Raw genomic sequence first — 13063 nt, forward strand, 5'->3', positions numbered from 1 at the left:
CCGCTCTCCTCGGACATTTGAAACTTTGATCCTTTGATCAAGCTGCAACGCGTCTACCTGTAGAGTGGCCTAAGAAATCAATGTCTACCGCTACTTCAAATGTTCCATGTCTGGCCATACAGCATGTTCCTGAAACAACTCTACTTGCTGCCTCATATGTGCTGGTGATCATGAAGCAAAAGAATGTGAATCTACTTTCATAAAGTGTGTTAACTGTGAACTGGTGAACAAACTGCGTAACCTTGCAACTGATATATTCCTGGATCGAACTACATCGACTCTGGCACGCAACGATGTTGGTACTATGAAAGCCACCGATCCTCCCACCACAGTCCTGCCACTGTAGCCGTCGTTCAACAATCTTCCCGACCCTGTGTGTGGGATTGGATAAGTGGTCTTCCAACCTGAAACTGCAGGTGAGTACAAATATTTTCTGACGAGATCAACACTTAATTCGTTCTCCAGTTCCAGCGCTACGCCGATTGATCAACTATATTCTGTCAGCTTGACACTGGAACACAATGATGTTGGCACCATGGAAGCCCCTAATCTCTCTGCCACAGTCGGGCTATTCTACTTCCTGCTTTGTCAGGTAAGTTTAACAGTGGTATTATATAATATGTCTCGCCGAAGCCGGGAAGGATACTGCCCCTTATCTGAATGGTAACTACCTACTTCAGCCTGTTACTAAAGCAGCCCAAATGGAAATACCTGTTATCGAGGTGGGTACGCAAGGCCTGACTGACACCGTTGGTAGTCCGAATACTGCCATGCAGCTAAAACTAAATCTGCAGATTCGCCAATCCTCCGGGTGGTTTGATTCTGATGCAACCTTCGTTCACGTAGTTTAACTGGTTTTGCGCACGTCATCGATTTGTTTCTACGGGTGTCGGTTGGGTTTTGCTGACGTCTTTGCTGAGTGGTAGCCTCAAGCATGGGTTTGAATGGTCGGTCTTGGTGTAACGTATACATCCCTCCCGATTTTTCTACTTCCACGACTTGTGATGAAAGACATCGGATCTGCGTTGGCCACATCCGAGAAACTTGGACGTTCACCTACTGTTTGGTGATTATAATCAGTCTGGCCTATGCTGGACAAGTTTAGCAGATTAATTATGTTAACCGGACCTCGGACTTGATATTTGCTAATGCCGACAAAACACCTGAAGCTCTCATTGATGCTGATCCGTTTCATCCTTCAGTCTTTGTCAAACTTATCTGTCCGCCTCTTTGGACGATACAATGATGAAAGTGAGTTTGATTTTCACCGCGATGATTATGCTGGTCTGAATGAAGCTTTACGGACAACTCAGTACAGCTGTAGCTCTGTTCAACGGAATTTTTTGTCGCTTCTTTGCGAATATGTTCTTCGACCCAGACCGAAGCAGAAGCCATAACCATAACCATAAGATACGATATGGTTAGACGGGTATTCCTAAAAAGCTGTCACCTCGGAAAACTAATCCAGATCTTCTCTCTTTTCGTTTTCTATGTCTTATTACAAACCATACCGAGCATATGAATAACCGAGTGCTCTTTCCAGATGCTGAGATGCCTGACCTGTTATATGGAAGGATTATGCACGAGGAGCGATTCGAATCCCCCCAGTTTTGAAGACATTAAGAACTGATGTTCCATTGCCCTGGTCAGATGGCTGGTGGTGAAGGAAAACAATAAGTACATGGAAACCAGAAAAAACTGTAAGTATGCTCCGCTCTATTGTAGTATATATTTGTCCAAACTAGCTACTGAAAAGTGAATCAAATGCGCTTATACCTGAAATGCATGCAATGATATGGGCAAGTAGGAGACTCACGATTTAGCATGGAGGGTGTATGGGAGTCGTTCTACGGTTTTTTTTTTCGGGCATGTGGTTCATTTTCGATATTATAGTGTTAAGTGATCACCATGTCCCACTCACGTTCTGGAATGTGGCCTTAAGACCCCCTTCTGTCGCGCAAAATCAAAATCAAATTACCGGTCTAGGGATCTCCTTGACGGAAGCTCTGAGACATTATCCAGTAAAAGTCCTTTGGAATTCTTCTTGGATACTCCGAATAACATTAACACTCGCGTACTAGGAACAAATTTCAATAACGCAATTCGCGGTTGATCACAAACAGGAAGTTTTTAGGTTGAGAATCCTAAATAAACAGAGAGAGAGAGAGAGAGAGGTTACTTTTACCTTGAATCCTGATCAAGGAAAGGAGAAGGTCACAGAACTTTAGAGATTCATTCCGGAAGGCTTCAAACAACATTTAATGGAAGTTTCAAGACTGGTGGGTATGGGTGCTTTGTTTCGGATATCAGATTCAGATATGTGGAACAGATCATTTCGATAGCTAGTTTATTAATTTCCATAACGTATAAAACTTTTGATGACTTGAATATCTCGAATTTGCTGATGTGTAGGTCATGTGGATTTTCTTTCCTGGTTTATGTCCAGGCGTTAACTTATAAAAGGGTCAAGCCTTTTACAACCCCTTCCCCCGATAACAAGCATTATATTTTGTTTGATGTGTGCTACTCTGGCGCAAGTTGATTTCCAAAGTTGTCTTTAAACAACGGTATAACATTTTGATGTTGCAGAATTATGACAGATAAAGTGAATATAATTTGAGTTAACAGAATTTCAGGTTGCCTTTAACCTGTCAATGGGAAATCAATTTGATTGTTTCATAGTAACATACTTCAAACTCTTTTCCCGTTTACACAAGGTAAAGGGCTATATTTAAATTTGCCAAAATTATGGTACCATTTTCATAAATTTTATTATTCTGTGCCCTCTTTTCTTTCGCTGATGAATATTCCATATCGTCAGGTAATGATAGCCAATATGTTTCATTCACGTAGTCACCATTGCACATGTAACGACGGCAGTCACAAAATGGCAAATGAAATGAAAGTTGAAGACAAATTCGAAGTTCCACTGGGACGTAATAACTATGACTAATAAGACTCGGAAGTCGCGTACTGCTACAGCCGTCAATGATGTTGTCTAATGCCGCGTGTGAACGTTTGATTATTGGTGTGTAGATGAGATTCCATATATAATGTAAAATCTAAAACTTTGCCCATTTTGAATGAGAAATAAAATCTTAACTAGAGAAAATGGATGTAATGTCGGCCTAAAGGCCCCTAATTTGGGCCCATACATAAATTCAGCAATCGACTAAATTTTCAATAGCAACCAAAATTATCCATTAGTACCGTCCCAATGACGCGTTCAACTAGATAAAATGGATAAATAGCAGTCCCAATCTTATATCCATAGGCCAACATTAGAGCTATTTCTCCTATTATTAATTTTAAATGGAATGAAAATCTTATGAAAATATAATGAAATATGGCTTTCTTTTTATGTTTTCAGATCTATTTTAATACTCTCGCCCGCACGTCCCATTGCACTACAAATAAAATTCGCTTTCTAATCAGTCCCGACCAGGGTCCGGACACTGCATTTAGCATATGTGGATAAGGAACCAATAATGCCAGTCAAGTGGCTGGTAGGGGTAAAATGCCCACTTGTAGAAAAACAACGATAACATTTCCTCAGATGCTCAGATGTGGGTAACGGATTGTGCTTGTTTTCATCTGGAGGTTTCACAAATATTTCCAGATCATGAAATCCAACTGATTCTTTAATAAAATTATATGTTGTGCAAAACACGACACCTTTATTAAAATCATCGACTTCAAATTAAACGTTTAACAGCATATATCACAAAGGAATGACATGAATTCACTTATCGTATATTATTTAGATGTTTAACTTAATGAACAACAGTTTCACACTCTATTGGGACCATAATTCTGAATTCATTTAAAATACCTCATACCTTTAAATTCTTTACTTACAGGTTATGGTTTGTCTCTATCAAGCGGTGCATTTTACTTCAATTTTTGTGAAGAGTGCGTGGTAAGTTTGTGAATTTTGCTGTTTCCCATAAATAAATAATAATTATTTTTCTCCGAATGCAGATAGCAATACGGGTAGCGTTTACGCGGCCTGTTGTAGAACCGAGGAGGCCTGGTCAATTCCACCATTCATTTGTGCTTCAAAAATTCGTCACAGCTCTGAATTCTCAAAATTTGAAACTGATCCAGACTTGGACATTCAAGCCACCAGAACAATTTTGACAGTCGAACCAGAGCACCACTCGTTTTATGCAGCATCGTGACTAACGAAGGTACGACTTTCTTTATTATTTTTATTATTATAGCTGAGATTATAGCACCACAGCCAAAGATGCTACGTAGGATGGGTTTTTAGGATAAGAAAGAAGCGTATTCAAAAATCAACAGAACTTTTGTAAAACGGTCTACACTGATTGACGACCAATAAATAAAAATAAAACAAACGACCTTGGCAACGTATGCCCTGGTGGTTTCTAGCAACACTGCCATTTCAATCAAGATATGCGTTTCTCGATTAGGATTTGGCAGTTCAGTTGGCTTAAAATCAACCAGTCCACTCATTTCTTATCCTAGTGCTACGAAAAGCTCTAATCTGGATTTAGGAATTTGTTTCAAAGGTGGGACGGAGGTCCTTCGTCCTACTTTTTCTGTACGTAAGAGCTTCGTTATTTACTTGCAGATTAATTCATTGCCTTTGTGCACCGTGTTTTAAACGAACGGTCCTCCTCTGAATTTTATTTTTGTTACTTGAAATGAACATTCAAATTTCTTGGATTGTCTAAAACTAATGTAAAGCGTCAGATTGGTATGAGAGCTGAACTAGATATAGAGGCAAACCATGTTTATAATTTTATCCTGCAAGCATGAGATCAAACAATGAACCGAACGTAGGTACCTCCTCAACAAGTCAGGGTCAATTAGAGGAACACTTAGATCAAAAAGTGACACACTTACCCATTTTGTGCTACTTGCATCGGTGGATCTGATCCTATTGAATCAAGTGATGACCAAATAGTAAACACAATACTAGTTGGCGCCAGCATCAGTGGTTTAAAAATGCTTCGCGCTAATGGCATAGTTCCCCTGCCGAAGAGCATTCCATAATGGTGTCTTGGTTAGCTTTAGTTAGGCAATACTATTTGAAGAATTCATTGGTCAACAGGATCTTTTGAAGCCTTAAACACTTAATTCAACAAAATTGAGCAACACCACTTAGTTGATACACTACAGTGAGCACTTTCATTCATACAAAAGATGGTATGGATTTTTTTAACTTGAAAATATTAACCTAAAATTACAATTTTAATTGACAACGAGAAAAAATTGCAGATCATTTCAAATGTGGGACTCATTAAATTCTCGTTTCGGCCCTAGCTATTCTACATAATACACTTTCAATCTACCAACTACCAATTTTCTCTGACCTGAAGTCGACTCTATCCTGGAGCACATATGTGAGAAGCCCCGTTAAAAGTACTGAACAAAGAATTCAGTACCCTTAAACTCCCACCACATTCCCTGCCAATCACATATGTGCTCCTGCCCTAGCTCCTAACTGATTGAAAACGCTTCTAAGGGTGGTATCACATTTCCCGGAGTTTCATTTCCTAAAATGGACCATTTACATGAAAGTAGGAAATCATGTGCATTCAAAATGGAAAATTTTATTTTTTATTCAAAATTTTGCTAATGGGAATATTGCCTTCTTTATTCAAATATCAAACTAAAGAATAACAAAAATAACAATAACAACGGAAAGAAAAAGAAAAACAAAAATAATCAAACAACGTAATGAACACTCAAAGAAGGAAATATTCCCATTTTAATCAAATTTTTAATAGCTTTGTTACGTTTTCGAAAACTAAAATATTAGTATGCTAATAAATAGGCCATTCTGAAATTAAAATCCGAGAAATTTTATACCACCCTTTTAACTAGCTACTATACATGAACGGTAAATTTGGAAGTACCTGACTAACAAGTTAAAAAGGAGCACATATGTGATAGGCCCCGTTAAATGTATTGAAAAGTCACCTCTCTATTTCTAATTTCGGTCCAAACCGATTTTCAATCAAATCAATTTATGATCAACCAGTTTCGATCGAAATTATCAAAAGGGATGACTTTTCATTACCTTTAAACTCCCACCACATTCCCTGCCAATCACATATGTGCTCCTGTCCTAGCTCCTATCAATCTACCTGATTCTTTCTTTTTCTATATATACCTATTATACTACATCAAAAACCCTAACACTGCTAAATACTCCGGAATGCGACGATCGAGCTCACGATAGTGGTCTTTCGAACTTCATAAACAAAACGATCTTCGATGAAAGCATTCTGCTACATCGATTGGTTTGCTTGGAAGCCATTCCCAATAGGTTTAGCCATCCAGGCACGGTCCCTAAACGAATTTTTTTCACCAAAAGGTCCCTATCCGGTGTTAATGGGTTCCGAGGAATTCTCGTAGAAAAGATGGTAGCTCGAAGTATTCGTTTGTACCCGGCTACAACATCTTTACTCGTCAGAAGACCTCGGAGAAGCTAATTAATTTTGATGAAATTCGTTGTACCACCAGCGAGCTCGATCCAAATAACAAAAATCAATACCAATCTGCTAGATGTAATTTGGAATTTCCAGCAAACCGAGGACCAGGGCCGAAACAAAAAATGTCAATCCTAAAGATTTCCAACCAAAAAGATTTTTTATCAAATTTGAATTTGGGCCACTAGCATTTTTCTGAAGCATCATAGTAGGCTGCTTCGGAACTGTCAAATTTTGATCTTCGGTTTGCATACCTTGATTTTCTCTCAAGGTACACCTCTCCCAAAACCCAGCATACATAAAGTTCAGCTGTGTTCGCTGTAATTTTGGGATAGTAGTTTGCGTAGAAACATCAGCAGTGGTCGGAACATACGTCACACGTTCCAAAATATCATGTTGTATCTTGGCGTATGTTTCAAATACTGCTAATGTCGTCTCGCATTCCTGTACCTTGGCAATACCTGCTACCAGAACCGAATCTACATCGGCTCTGTTATATCTAAATGCCTCACATAAAATTTGGGACTGACCTTCAAAAGCCACCCTATCTCCTAAATTCATATTTTTATCTAACTCTACACCTTCATAATTATTATCAAAATTCCCCTTACCAAAACCCGCCTTTGAGGCATCCGGAGTAGTTTCGTAACGGTATTCTTGAACTTCGCTCCCAATTCCCTCACCAATCAACTGTTTGCTAGTAGACGCTTTAAAAGGCCGTCGGATGTACTCACCGACCAGCGACCGTACATTATCGTATTCATCGGTCACCGGCAATCTTTTGAGAACCTCCCAACGATCCTGCGCTTTTGGCAGCTTCGGCTTTGAAGAAGCCGCCTTTATGCGCTGGTAAATGGCCGTAAGTGTGCCATCAGGGTCGGTTCTCATAAAGTTGGGCAAAGACACCGGTCTAACAATCCGACTGGACCGGGTCTTCCGAGCATCGCGACCGTTTTTCGCCTTGCTAGCAAACATGTTGAAAATCAATCCTACCTTGAAAAAATGGGAAGAGCGATCAAAAAGACGTCCGCTTGGAAACCACTTCAGAAGCCTCTTGTCGATTGTTAGCAGCAGCCTTCCTTATATAGGCTCTCGGCATGTGAAAATTTGGTTACGATGGTGTTGCTATGGTAGCGTCTGGAAGATGATGCGCAAGTGGGTGAAAATCATGAAAATCAAACTTTTTGATCAACGTAGGCGTGCATGTTTTCTTCTTCATTGAAGTGTCATTTTTTTTCACGACGGTCCTAGGTCAGATTCCTGTCGACTTATTTTATTTCCTTGTTATTGATGTTATTGCTATTGCTTAAGCTGATTGCTAACCATTTTTGTTTTATTTATAGGGAACGGATCAATCATCGGACCCAAGCTTGGACCCTGAAATTATTGAAGAGGAAAGAGTCCGACAGGCCAGTCTCTTTTGTGGTTCGACACTTGGGACGGAAGCAGAAGAGCCGCAGCGAGATCCAACAAGAGAGAACAAACTGTAATTATCAAGCCTAAGGGAAATCAACGTGCTGATGTGACAAATCAAGAATATTCTCTCGAAGATATATTCTGCTGCTTTTTCGGTCAAAAATGTTCGATGCATGGAGAACGGTAACGTTTCCGTACGGAAACAAGTGATCATGGATAAAAATCATTGGTCTGTCCGAAGATTTAAGTGCTGGTGAAATTGACCTCAAATTGAAAAAGCAAAACAATCTTCCGCTCTCCTCGGACATTTGAAACTTTGATCCTTTGATCAAGCTGCAACGCGTCTACCTGTAGAGTGGCTGAAGAAATCAATGTCTACCGCTACTTCAAATGTTCCATGTCTGGCCATACAGCATGTTCCTGAAACAACTCTACTTGCTGTCTCATATGTGCTGGTGATCATGAAGCAAAAGAATGTGAATCTACTTTCATAAAGTGTGTTAACTGTGAACTGGTGAACAAACTGCGTAACCTTGCAACTGATATATTCCTGGATCGAACTACATCGACTCTGGCACGCAACGATGTTGGTACTATGAAAGCCACCGATCCTCCCACCACAGTCCTGCCACTGTAGCCGTCGTTCAACAATCTTCCCGACCCTGTGTGTGGGATTGGATAAGTGGTCTTCCAACCTGAAACTGCAGGTGAGTACAAATATTTTCTGACGAGATCAACACTTAATTCGTTCTCCAGTTCCAGCGCTACGCCGATTGATCAACTATATTCTGTCAGCTTGACACTGGAACACAATGATGTTGGCACCATGGAAGCCCCTAATCTCTCTGCCACAGTCGGGCTATTCTACTTCCTGCTTTGTCAGGTAAGTTTAACAGTGGTATTATATAATATGTCTCGCCGAAGCCGGGAAGGATACTGCCCCTTATCTGAATGGTAACTACCTACTTCAGCCTGTTACTAAAGCAGCCCAAATGGAAATACCTGTTATCGAGGTGGGTACGCAAGGCCTGACTGACACCGTTGGTAGTCCGAATACTGCCATGCAGCTAAAACTAAATCTGCAGATTCGCCAATCCTCCGGGTGGTTTGATTCTGATGCAACCTTCGTTCACGTAGTTTAACTGGTTTTGCGCACGTCATCGATTTGTTTCTACGGGTGTCGGTTGGGTTTTGCTGACGTCTTTGCTGAGTGGTAGCCTCAAGCATGGGTTTGAATGGTCGGTCTTGGTGTAACGTATACATCCCTCCCGATTTTTCTACTTCCACGACTTGTGATGAAAGACATCGGATCTGCGTTGGCCACATCCGAGAAACTTGGACGTTCACCTACTGTTTGGTGATTATAATCAGTCTGGCCTATGCTGGACAAGTTTAGCAGATTAATTATGTTAACCGGACCTCGGACTTGATATTTGCTAATGCCGACAAAACACCTGAAGCTCTCATTGATGCTGATCCGTTTCATCCTTCAGTCTTTGTCAAACTTATCTGTCCGCCTCTTTGGACGATACAATGATGAAAGTGAGTTTGATTTTCACCGCGATGATTATGCTGGTCTGAATGAAGCTTTACGGACAACTCAGTACAGCTGTAGCTCTGTTCAACGGAATTTTTTGTCGCTTCTTTGCGAATATGTTCTTCGACCCAGACCGAAGCAGAAGCCATAACCATAACCATAAGATACGATATGGTTAGACGGGTATTCCCAAAAAGCTGTCACCTCGGAAAACTAATCCAGATCTTCTCTCTTTTCGTTTTCTATGTCTTATTACAAACCATACCGAGCATATGAATAACCGAGTGCTCTTTCCAGATGCTGAGATGCCTGACCTGTTATATGGAAGGATTATGCACGAGGAGCGATTCGAATCCCCCCAGTTTTGAAGACATTAAGAACTGATGTTCCATTGCCCTGGTCAGATGGCTGGTGGTGAAGGAAAACAATAAGTACATGGAAACCAGAAAAAACTGTAAGTATGCTCCGCTCTATTGTAGTATATATTTGTCCAAACTAGCTACTGAAAAGTGAATCAAATGCGCTTATACCTGAAATGCATGCAATGATATGGGCAAGTAGGAGACTCACGATTTAGCATGGAGGGTGTATGGGAGTCGTTCTACGGTTTTTTTTTCGGGCATGTGGTTCATTTTCGATATTATAGTGTTAAGTGATCACCATGTCCCACTCACGTTCTGGAATGTGGCCTTAAGACCCCCTTCTGTCGCGCAAAATCAAAATCAAATTACCGGTCTAGGGATCTCCTTGACGAAAGCTCTGAGACATTATCCAGTAAAAGTCCTTTGGAATTCTTCTTGGATACTCCGAATAACATTAACACTCGCGTACTAGGAACAAATTTCAATAACGCAATTCGCGGTTGATCACAAACAGGAAGTTTTTAGGTTGAGAATCCTAAATAAACAGAGAGAGAGAGAGAGAGAGGTTACTTTTACCTTGAATCCTGATCAAGGAAAGGAGAAGGTCACAGAACTTTAGAGATTCATTCCGGAAGGCTTCAAACAACATTTAATGGAAGTTTCAAGACTGGTGGGTATGGGTGCTTTGTTTCGGATATCAGATTCAGATATGTGGAACAGATCATTTCGATAGCTAGTTTATTAATTTCCATAACGTATAAAACTTTTGATGACTTGAATATCTCGAATTTGCTGATGTGTAGGTCATGTGGATTTTCTTTCCTGGTTTATGTCCAGGCGTTAACTTATAAAAGGGTCAAGCCTTTTACAACCCCTTCCCCCGATAACAAGCATTATATTTTGTTTGATGTGTGCTACTCTGGCGCAAGTTGATTTCCAAAGTTGTCTTTAAACAACGGTATAACATTTTGATGTTGCAGAATTATGACAGATAAAGTGAATATAATTTGAGTTAACAGAATTTCAGGTTGCCTTTAACCTGTCAATGGGAAATCAATTTGATTGTTTCATAGTAACATACTTCAAACTCTTTTCCCGTTTACACAAGGTAAAGGGCTATATTTAAATTTGCCAAAATTATGGTACCATTTTCATAAATTTTATTATTCTGTGCCCTCTTTTCTTTCGCTGATGAATATTCCATATCGTCAGGTAATGATAGCCAATATGTTTCATTCACGTAGTCACCATTGCACATGTAACGACGGCAGTCACAAAATGGCAAATGAAATGAAAGTTGAAGACAAATTCGAAGTTCCACTGGGACGTAATAACTATGACTAATAAGACTCGGAAGTCGCGTACTGCTACAGCCGTCAATGATGTTGTCTAATGCCGCGTGTGAACGTTTGATTATTGGTGTGTAGATGAGATTCCATATAGGGGAATTTACGTATTCTCGTCAATCTAAGCAGCGTCCGCACTTCTATTAGCATTTTCACAGCGTCACGCACATATATGACGTGTCTGTTTGTTTCAATTCATCTGCTGCTTGCTTCTCTATCCATTCCAATCGACAGAATTATTCAAAACTGTTTGAAAGCGTTTTTACAACGCTCTAAATTTCTCAGGTGAGTGTGACTATTGTCGTCAGCCACTTTTTCTTCGGCAACCTTCCCATTAGAACTGCGTGTTAACCAGCTGTTCTATTATCGGCAACTAGAAATCAGCCCCATTTTGTAGTACGTATGCTTCATTTGAATAAAAATCTGGCATAACAGGATTGCTCGGTCCTACAAATATAATCAGATTGAAGCTGAAAGACTAAAGAATCGTTTGGATACATTCAGGGAAGTGGGTTGATGGTAAAACATAGTGAAATTAACGTTTAAATTTTGGTTGCCGAAAACAGTCAATGGGTGCCGAAGTCGACATTTACCCTATAATGTAAAATCTAAAACTTTGCCCATTTTGAATGAGAAATAAAATCTTAACTAGAGAAAATGGATGTAATGTCGGCCTAAAGGCCCCTAATTTGGGCCCATACATAAATTCAGCAATCGACTAAATTTTCAATAGCAACCAAAATTATCCATTAGTACCGTCCCAATGACGCGTTCAACTAGATAAAATGGATAAATAGCAGTCCCAATCTTATATCCATAGGCCAACATTAGAGCTATTTCTCCTATTATTAATTTTAAATGGAATGAAAATCTTATGAAAATATAATGAAATATGGCTTTCTTTTTATGTTTTCAGATCTATTTTAATACTCTCGCCCGCACGTCCCATTGCACTACAAATAAAATTCGCTTTCTAATCAGTCCCGACCAGGGTCCGGACACTGCATTTAGCATATGTGGATAAGGAACCAATAATGCCAGTCAAGTGGCTGGTAGGGGTAAAATGCCCACTTGTAGAAAAACAACGATAACATTTCCTCAGATGCTCAGATGTGGGTAACGGATTGTGCTTGTTTTCATCTGGAGGTTTCACAAATATTTCCAGATCATGAAATCCAACTGATTCTTTAATAAAATTATATGTTGTGCAAAACACGACACCTTTATTAAAATCATCGACTTCAAATTAAACGTTTAACAGCATATATCACAAAGGAATGACATGAATTCACTTATCGTATATTATTTAGATGTTTAACTTAATGAACAACAGTTTCACACTCTATTGGGACCATAATTCTGAATTCATTTAAAATACCTCATACCTTTAAATTCTTTACTTACAGGTTATGGTTTGTCTCTATCAAGCGGTGCATTTTACTTCAATTTTTGTGAAGAGTGCGTGGTAAGTTTGTGAATTTTGCTGTTTCCCATAAATAAATAATAATTATTTTTCTCCGAATGCAGATAGCAATACGGGTAGCGTTTACGCGGCCTGTTGTAGAACCGAGGAGGCCTGGTCAATTCCACCATTCATTTGTGCTTCAAAAATTCGTCACAGCTCTGAATTCTCAAAATTTGAAACTGATCCAGACTTGGACATTCAAGCCACCAGAACAATTTTGACAGTCGAACCAGAGCACCACTCGTTTTATGCAGCATCGTGACTAACGAAGGTACGACTTTCTTTATTATTTTTATTATTATAGCTGAGATTATAGCACCACAGCCAAAGATGCTACGTAGGATGGGTTTTTAGGATAAGAAAGAAGCGTATTCAAAAATCAACAGAACTTTTGTAAAACGGTCTACACTGATTGACGACCAATAAATAAAAATAAAACAAACGACCTTGGCAACGTATGCCCTGGTGGTTTC

At 39.6% G+C, this 13063-nt stretch overlaps 2 long non-coding RNA genes across 2 annotated transcripts; both read left to right on the forward strand.

Moving 5' to 3' along the window:
* Positions 1 to 170: 170 nt before the first annotated feature.
* LOC135711456 (uncharacterized) lies at positions 171 to 3424 on the forward strand. Its single transcript, XR_010518489.1, has 4 exons — positions 171 to 416; positions 466 to 592; positions 1544 to 1700; positions 3371 to 3424. It is a non-coding gene; the product is annotated as an uncharacterized LOC135711456 (long non-coding RNA).
* A 573-nt stretch (positions 3425 to 3997) lies between these two features.
* On the forward strand, positions 3998 to 12095 carry LOC135711457 (uncharacterized). Its single transcript, XR_010518490.1, has 5 exons — positions 3998 to 4190; positions 7808 to 8587; positions 8637 to 8763; positions 9715 to 9871; positions 12042 to 12095. It is a non-coding gene; the product is annotated as an uncharacterized LOC135711457 (long non-coding RNA).
* The last annotated feature ends 968 nt before the right edge of the window (positions 12096 to 13063 follow it).

The sequence above is a fragment of the Ochlerotatus camptorhynchus genome, unplaced genomic scaffold (assembly GCF_037179485.1).
Source record: "Ochlerotatus camptorhynchus isolate MF236.1 unplaced genomic scaffold, CSIRO-AGI_Acam_v1.1 ptg000433l, whole genome shotgun sequence".
NCBI classification, from domain to species: Eukaryota; Metazoa; Arthropoda; class Insecta; order Diptera; family Culicidae; genus Ochlerotatus; species Ochlerotatus camptorhynchus.